Consider the following 9,140-nt stretch of genomic DNA (forward strand, 5'->3'; position numbering starts at 1 on the left):
GGCTGGTCCTGCTCCCGCCAGAAGTTTGGATTTTGTTTTCGCGTTCAGCATTTTTTATGGATATTTGGCGGTATAATAATCGTGATTGATGCAAAAACAAAATGCAGGTTTCCATTAAGCGTTTAATCGCTGTCTGTAGTGCGTCCTTAGTGTCCGCTAAGGCTGGGGCGGGGAACCTTTATTCCGCCAAGGGCCATTGGGATATTTTTGAGATGCCTGTATTATTGTATCAATTCCCAATGGCAATAACACAGTAGGAGGTTGATAGTTCAAAGCAGTTTGTTTATTGGGCCCAATATACACACCGGGTGAAATTCACACACACATCAAAGGAGTGCAAGCACGGATATAATCTTTGGTAATGGGAGGTACAACAGATGAAATACATGGCATCAATACATAGAGCCAATAATAGATATTTAAGGATTTGAATACCCTATTAGAGATTCGGAGGCGTTACGTAGAAATGGGGATCTCCTTCTCACTAACGAGCAGCGAAGACCCTCATGGTCAGGTGCTTTTCTATTTGATCCTAAATTACTGCAGTTCTTATCTTGGACCCTGGTTGCTGCCAAGGCCAACCAAGAGGGCTCCTAGCTGGTTCTTATCTCTGGAAAACCAGCTTATGCAAGCATACTAAGGCCATCTATGGATTCTTTAATTAGCTTCTAACTAAGGCGCAACAGTGGGCCTCTTATACTTGAGGCCTGTGACATCTGCAAGCGCTTGGTGCAACTCTACAAGCCACCTCTAATATGCTGAGTGTGGCATGTCCATGAGTGCCGATATACTTTACTGAGTACAAAGAATATATTTCAAATCAAAGAATACATTTCCAATAGCATATAATGATTTCAGGCATTCATTTTTAACATCATTCGCGGGCCATACAAAATCATCAGCTTAAAAATTAGCCGACCAAGCCCCAAGCAGGCAGCTGCCCCAGATGATCCCCCCCCCCCCGCTCGGGCATGGGCAAGCAGGCAGGCATCGAACTAGTGGCGCACTCGCCCACCTGGTGGCACAGGATGGTCTGTTGCACCAGCCAGGCGAAGCTGTCCAGCCACACGCCGGAGTTGCTCCTGCTCCGCATGGTCAGGGACGGATTCTACAGACGGCTCCTGCTACCTCCGCCTGCAGGGATGAAATGAGGACACACTGGCTAAGAACTCCCCCCCCATACCCCACCCCCCGTGCATTCTGGCCCTGCCCCCTTTAACCCCTCCGTTGTCGCCACTTCCTCCCCCAGCCCTCTTGTAGTACAGAGGGAATACGTTTCTCCACAGCCCAGGTGGGAAAGGGTTAACACAGTTTCTTGGGCGGTCCTAGCAGCTCCATAGCTAACAACTCTTCTGCAAGGGGGAAAAAGGTTCCTTTTCTCGGCAAAACAAACTCACATCTGCCTTGAATAGAGGCTATTCCTGTCCGCGGGAGGGGGCGGATTGCCAGTCTTAGATCCTCCTGTGCTAGAGATCTGCCAGGCCCCCCGAAGGGCCAGACCAAATGATTTTGCGGCCCTTAAGCAGCCCCCAAGCCTGACGTTCCCCACCCCTGCGCTAAGGTATCATACTGCTGATATCAGACTGCCTGTGTACAAATCTATGGTGAGACTACACTGGGAGGAGTACTGTGTACAGTTCTGGTCGCCACACCTAAAGAAAGGATATTGCAGAGCTTGAGAAGGTGCAGAAAAGAGCAACCAAAATGATCAGGGGACTACAGCAACTGCCCTATGAGGAGCGATTAAAATGCTTAGGGCTGTTTAGCTTGGAAAGAAGGTGGTTAAATGGAGACAGGATAGAGATCTATAAAATTATGCATGATATGGAGAGAGTGGACAGGGAGAAGCTTTTCTCCCTCATAATACAAGAAACACGGGGTCATCTGCTGAAGCTGGAGGGTGAGAGATTCAAAACTGATAAAAGGAAGTATTTCTTCACACGACGCATAGTTAAATAGTGGAACTCCCTGCCCCAGGATGTGGTGATGGCTGCCAACTTGGAAGGCTTGAAGAGGGGAGTGGACATGTTCATGGAGGAGAGGGGTATTCATGGCTACTAGTAAAAATGAATACTAGTCATGAGGCATACCTGTTCTCTCCAGGATCAGAGGAGTATGCCTATTATTTTGGGTGCGGTGGAACACAGGCAGGATGGTGCTGCTGCAGTCATCTTGTTTGTGGGCTTCCTAGAGACCACTGGTTGGCTACTGTGTGAACAGACTGCTGGACTTGATGGGCCTTGGTCTGATCCAGCATGGCCTTTCTTATGTTCTTAAGGATTATTAATAATCAGGGATGGGAATTCACTCTTAGGGCATTAATATAGAGTACCAGCATGGACTTTGTTATTATTGTAATTATTAATAATATTTTATTTATTTAGAAAAAAAATATGGTTTTTATATGCTGACTTTCTCTACCACTTAAGGCAGAATCAAACTGGCTTACAGTCACTTCCCCTTCTCCTCCCCACAACAGACACCTTCTGAGGTAGGTGGGGTTGAGAGAGCTGTGACTAGCCCAAGGTCACCCAGCAGGATTCATGTGGAGGAGTGGGGAAACCAACCCGGTTCACCGGATTAGAGTCTGCCACTCATGTGGAGGAGTGGGGAATCAAACCCAGTTCTCCAGATTAGAGTCCACCGCTCTTACACCATGCTAGCTAGTAGCAAAGTTATTGGCTGATACTGATCCAAATGTAACCCTCGCAGTGGCAAATTTTTTATCTATGGCTTTTAACGATACATCCTTCTAACTGTATATTCTGGATTTTGTATTTCTGTATCTCTGTATTACCAAGCTTATTGAATTTGTTTTGCTCATGACTTGTTGATCCGCAAGCATAAAGGACAAAAATAAAGGAAATAACATTACATTGCCCTGACCCAGCAAGGTTCTTCTTGTGTTTTTAATTTGTAGGGACATGTATTGTTTGTTCAACAGCTTGAGCACTGGCCACTCCTACAAGGTAAAGTTCCTGCCCTGAGGATCCTGAATATAACGACACCGTCTTCTTTCATTAAAGGGGAAGAAATCGATCATGGGGCCACGCAGAGCTCTGGAACCACCTTTCCCCATTCAAACGTGCAGAAACGTCGACAAATTCCAGAGCCGACAGCAGTGTCATGCCTTTGTATCTGAACCAGTCAAAAAATCATAAAGTAATGAGCAAGCTTTTGAATGACTGAGAACTGTCCCTCAGGGTAGATGGTCAGTGGTGGTGGCGGTAGTAAGTGCCGTCAGCTGTTGACCCCGCATAGGGTTTTCAAGGCAAGGGACATTCAGAGGTGGTTTTGCCATTGCCTGCCTCCAAATCATACCCCTGGTATTCGTTGGAGGTCTCCCATCCGAGTACTAACCAGGGCCGACCCTGCTTAGCAGCCAAGATCTAATGACATTGGGCTAGGATGGGGCTATCTAGGTCAGGACAGACTGTCCGTAGGGGGAGATGTTTCAAGGCTGGATGGAGAAGCCCCCTCAGCAGTGTCTGTCCCAGACTTTAGTCAATTGGGTGATGCTGGTTGTAAAGCAAGTTTTAAGACATTCAAGGGCTACTGTGATAGAAAACCTCCACATCCAGAAACTGTATACCTCTGACTATCAGATGATAGTGGGGAACAAACAATGCAGAAGACCAATCTCTCCATACGCTGTTTGGGGCCTCAAGGAAGCATCTACCTCTCCCTTGGAGAATATAAAGGCAGTTAATCAGCCGTCTCCTCAGCACGAACCATAGGGTTGCCGACCTCCCGGCACTGGCTGGAGATCTCCCGCTATTACAACAGATCTCCAGCCGATAGAGATCAGTTTGCCTGGAGAAAATGGCTGCTTTGGCCATTGGACTCTATGGCATTGAAGTCCCTCCCCTCCCCAAACCCTGCCCTGCTCAGGCTCTGCCCCAAAGATCTCCCGCTGGTGGCGAAGAGGGACCTGGCAACCCTAACGAACCAGCACACACAGGGCTTAAGGCAATATCCATTAACGGCCAATTTCTATATTTTCCAAGGGAAAGTGCTTATACTTTAAAAAATTGTATATCCCACTTTTCCCCTGATTGGGGACCCAAAGCAGCTTTTCCCATCTTTCCCCTGTCCTCCACTGAATCCTCACAACAACCACCTTGTGATGGTAGGTTAGGCTGAGAGATTGTGACAGACCCAAGGTATCTTGTCAGGGCCAATATTTATATTCTTATTGTTAGATCCCCAAAATAGGTGTAAATCTGCATTACTTTGCCCAGCTAGTGTATTCTGATCTACAAATCACTTACCAAACCATACTGCTGAACACTTATTAGCTGCTAAGCTTTGGTAAATCATACACGAATCCATTTATATTGCTAGGAAGGGTGTACAAGATGGCAACTCCTTTGCAGCTCAGAGAAAGCACAGATGATCCTAATCAATGAGAGACGAGGCCTTGAATATAGTTCTTAAAATTTGATCTGTTCAGGGTTCTGCAGGTCCTCACAAAAACTAGCAGCATTAGATGTTGGCATAGGGTTAGGGTTGCCAGCTCTGGGTTGGGAAATACCTGGAGACTTTGGGGATGGACCCTGAGGAGGGCGGAGTTTCAGGAGGGGAAGGACTTCAATGGGTTATAACACCATAGAGTCCACCTTCCCAAGCAGCCACTTTCTCCAGGTGAACTGATCTCTCTCACCTGGAGATCAGTTGTAATAGTGGGAAATCTCCAGGTGGGGCCTGAAGGTCTTGAATTACAACTCATCTCTGGACTACAGAGATCAGTTTCCCCGGAGGAAATAGCAGCTTCGGAAGGCAAACTGTATGGCATCTAGGGTTGCCAACCTCCAGGTAGGGTCTGAAGTTCCCCCAGAATTACAACTGATCTCCAGACTCCATAGATCAGTTTCCCTAGAGGAAATGGCTACTTTGGAGGGTGGACTCTATGGCCTGCTAAGGTCCCTCCCCTCGCCAAACCCTGCCTTCCCTAGGCTCCACCCCCAAATCTCCAGGAATTTTGCAGCCCGGATTTGGCAACCCTAATGGCATCACATCCCCAGCAACCTACCTGAGCTCCATAAACTCAACACTCCCTAAACACCACTAACTGCTAAATAGGGTTGCCAGCCTCCAGGCGCTAGCTGGAGATCTCCTGCTATCACAACTGATCTCCAGCTGATAGAGATCAGTTCACCTGGAGAAAATGGCCACTCTGGCAATTGGACTCTATGGCATTGAAGTCCCTTCCCTCCCCAAATCCTGCTTTCCTCAGGCTCCGCCCTAAAAACCTCCCACCGGTAGCGAAGAGGGACCTGGCAACCCTACTGCTAAATGTCCAGGAATTTCCCAAGCTGGAGTTAACAACCCTGTGCTGAAAAGTTGCCTTATCTGTTAGCAATATCGTTTGGAACTAGGGTTGCCAACCTCCAGGTACTAGCTGGAGATCTCTTGCTATTGCAACTGATCTCCAGCAGATAGAGATCAGTTCCCCTGGATAAAATGGCTGCTTTGGCAACTGGACTCTATGGCATTGAAGTCCCTCCCGTTGGTGGTGAAGAGGGACCTGGCGACCCTATTTGGAACACCACCTTCAGTTACGGTGAAATGCAGCACAACAAAGGCAAAGCTGGGGTCTCAACTTTCGCAGCAGGAGAGAGGAAGATCAGCACTGGAATGAGTTACTTCATCTTTCTCAGTGAGAAAGCTGGCAGTGGGCATCGGTGCATATCCCAGAAGCTGGTTATCTCTAGACTGTAGCTGTTCTCATGACTCTTAATGGCCTGCATGTTATATTTGATTTATCATTCTTTTGTCAATAAATGTTTTAATCTAGCACCTGAGCTACTTTGGTCTGAGTCATCTGTTTGCAGGCCTAGCACAGTATATGCCACCTGGTTAATGGATGACATACCAGCCATTGGCTTGTTTCTGCATTTATTTATTTTTGACAGCTCCATTTGGGAGCCACTGACACCAGTTTTCCATAGTGATCTGCTGAGGGACTCTTATTGGTTGCAGAGGATACTGGGAAACATTCTAAGGTGTATTTTCTCTCTCTCCAGGTAGTTGGCAACCTTAGTTCAAGATGGTGTACATTGTTCTCTGCCCCTCCATTTTATCCTCACAACAATCCAGTGAGGTAGGCTATTTTGAGAGAGAGCGACCAGGTTTACCTACCTCCAGATGGGGCCTGGAGATTTCCTGGAATTACAACTTATTCTGTATAGCAGACTTCTTAATGCATTGAATCTGCAGCCTAGACTAAGCAACATTGTCCAAACATGTCAGCTTTCTCACTATGGAACTAAATCCTTGAGTAAGACCTAATTTGTGAACTTCTGAATAATTATAGCAGTTGAGTAACTGGACTGGTATGCAGGAACGGAAAATATAGAGTTGTCTGGTATCAAAATGCACTCATTTTCAAAGGCACCCTGTTAAGCAGACCTTCTTCTTGAAATGTTGAAGAGTTACTATTAACGTTATGCATAAATAACGTACATAAATACAATCAAGTCACAACCGACTTATGAAAACTTCCAGCAAGGGGTTTTTGAAACAAGTGAGAAGCAGAGGTGGTTTGCCATTGCCTTCTTCTGCAGAGCCTTCCTTGCTGGTCTCCCATCCAAGAACCGACCCTGCGTACCTTCCAAGATCAGATGAGACCAGGCTATACCATACCACCTTCCCTCCACAACTTTACTCCCCAACATTTTGTGGTTGGGTATGGCTCTTTTAGCAGTAGGGTTGCCTACCTCCAGGTACTAGCTGGAGATCTCCTGCTATTACAACTGATCTCCAGCCAATACAGATCAGTCCCCCTGGAGAAAACGGCCGCTTTGGCAACTGGACTCTATGGCATTGAAGTTCCTCCCTCCTCAAACCTCTCCCTCCTCAGGCTCTGCCCCAAAAACCTCCCGCCGGTTGAGAAGAGGGACCTGGCAACCCTTTTTAGCAGCCACTGTCTGGTTGGCTCCATCTCTCTTGGCAGGGGTGAATCAGGACATAGACACCACACAGAAAGGTTGTTTTTTTTAATCCTTCCCCCTGCTTAATTTCCTGATCCAAATCAACCCCTCTTGTAGCAGTTATTCTCCAGATTTTTCCTACCAAGTGGCTTTATAATGGATTGGACGATTGGTGCATGAAGACTGCTATTTCCTATTCTGGCCAGTAGCTGTTCTCAAAGGACTAGGCTGATGATCCAGGGTCCAGAGAACCTGGGACTCTGCATGCAAAGCAGGTGCTTTACTAAGCTAACAGCCCAACCTGAATGTAGCCCAGCTGATTACCTCTATTTACCAGTACTGACTCATGTGGGAGAAGGTAGCTAAGGGCTGGGTTTCTTAGGAGTGAAAGCCAGATCATGGAAAACTCATGGTGGTTGAGCTGAGTCCCATGTCAGCAGCCTACCAGCCATCTGTTCCTACCATAGAATACCTTAGCCAAACTAACAATAACCTGAAGAACTGAGCTGTGGCTCACGAAAGCTCATACCCAGCCAGAAATGTTGTTCGTCTTTAAGGTGCTACTGGGCTCTTTTCTACGGCTAGTGACAGACTAACGCGGCTACCCATCGTGACAATAATCCTGCCCTCTGTTAGAAAGTTAACAATCCTTACTTCAGAATACCAGTGTAAACAGAAGGCCTCCTCCTCTCACAAAGTGAATGTAACCTTCGGCAAATATTGATGTTGTAGGAGGAGATCCTTGCAGAGAATGCAGTAGCACCAGTCAAGCTGCAAAGCAGATTTTGAACAGGACAGCTTAATAAATTACTTAAGACATTGTGTGTGTGTGTGTTAAGTGCCGTCAAGTCACTTCTGACTCATGCCGACCCTATGAATGAAAGTCCTCCAAAATGTCCTATCTTTGACAGCCTTGCTCAGATCTTGCAAATTGAGGGCTGTGGCTTCCTTTATTGAGTCAGTCCATCTCTTGTTGGGTCTTCCTCTTTTCCTGCTGCCCTCCACTTTTCCTAGCATGACTATCTTTTCCAGTGACTCTTGTCTTCTCATAATGTGGCCAAAATACAACAGCCTCAGTTTAGTCATTTAGACATTACCGCTTGGAAAACAGCATCTCTGGTCCTTTTTATTATGGCAGTGTTTTTGTGTTTAGTTAAAGCATTTCCTTTGAAACTTGTCCCTTGGAGTTTATAACCGTGTGGCCTTCAGTGCAATGCAAGCTCATACAACAGTTCTTCCTAGACCTTTTAGGGCCTAGTTCCCACTAAGCATATTAAACTGTGTCTGGACCGAATAGGGTTGCCAGGTCCCTCTTCCCCACCTGCAGGAGGTTTTTGGGGCGGAGCCTGAGGAGGCGGGGTTTGGGGAGGGGAGGGACTTCAATGCCATAGAGTCCAGTTGCCAAAGCGGCCATTTTCTCCAGGGGAACTGATCTCTATCGGCTGGAGATCAGTTGTCATAGCAGAAGATCTCCAGCTACCACCTGGAGGTTGGCAACCCTAGGACCGAACCATTTCAGACTGCAAATGCTACCCACACATAAAACATCACTGCATGTAGAATGCAGAAGAAGTCCAAGGAGCAGCTAGAGCTTGTGATTTCTCTGTCAGGGCCCTAAACCAACGTCAGGGCATAAAACTCTGGAGGATGGGGCCACAGTCAACCTCTGGGGATTAACTGGCAATGTAAAAAAGCCAGTGTGGAAAGATGATTACAGCAACAACTGCCAATTTCCACTGATGGGTTAGATATGGGATCAGCCCCACCCTTTAAATGCATAGTTTGCAAAGTCAGTGACCTGGGGGAAATGTCTAAAGGCGTTCCTCTGTCTCTGAGCAGCTGTGGCTATAACATCATCCATCTATGAAGCTGCAGGGCCAGGAGCTAAAAGCCACTGAGAACAGGACTTGAGTCAGAAGATTGTCTGGATCAGGCTTAGGGTTGCCAGGTCCCTCTTTGCCAACGGTGGGAGATTTTGGGGGTGGAGCCTGAGGAGGGCGGGATTTGGAGAGGGGAGGGAATTCAGTGTCATAGAGTCCAATTGCCAAAGCGTCCATTTTCTCCAAGTAGGGTTGCCAGGTCCCTCTTCATCACAGGCAGGAGGTTTTTGGGGCGGAGCCTGAACAGGGTGGGGTTGGGGGAGGGGAGGGACTTCAATTCCATAGAGTCCAATGGCCAAAGCGGCCAGCTTATCTGTGTCAGCTGGAG

Source organism: Euleptes europaea, chromosome 12 (genome assembly GCF_029931775.1).
Source record: "Euleptes europaea isolate rEulEur1 chromosome 12, rEulEur1.hap1, whole genome shotgun sequence".
In the NCBI taxonomy this organism is placed as follows: Eukaryota; Metazoa; Chordata; class Lepidosauria; order Squamata; family Sphaerodactylidae; genus Euleptes; species Euleptes europaea.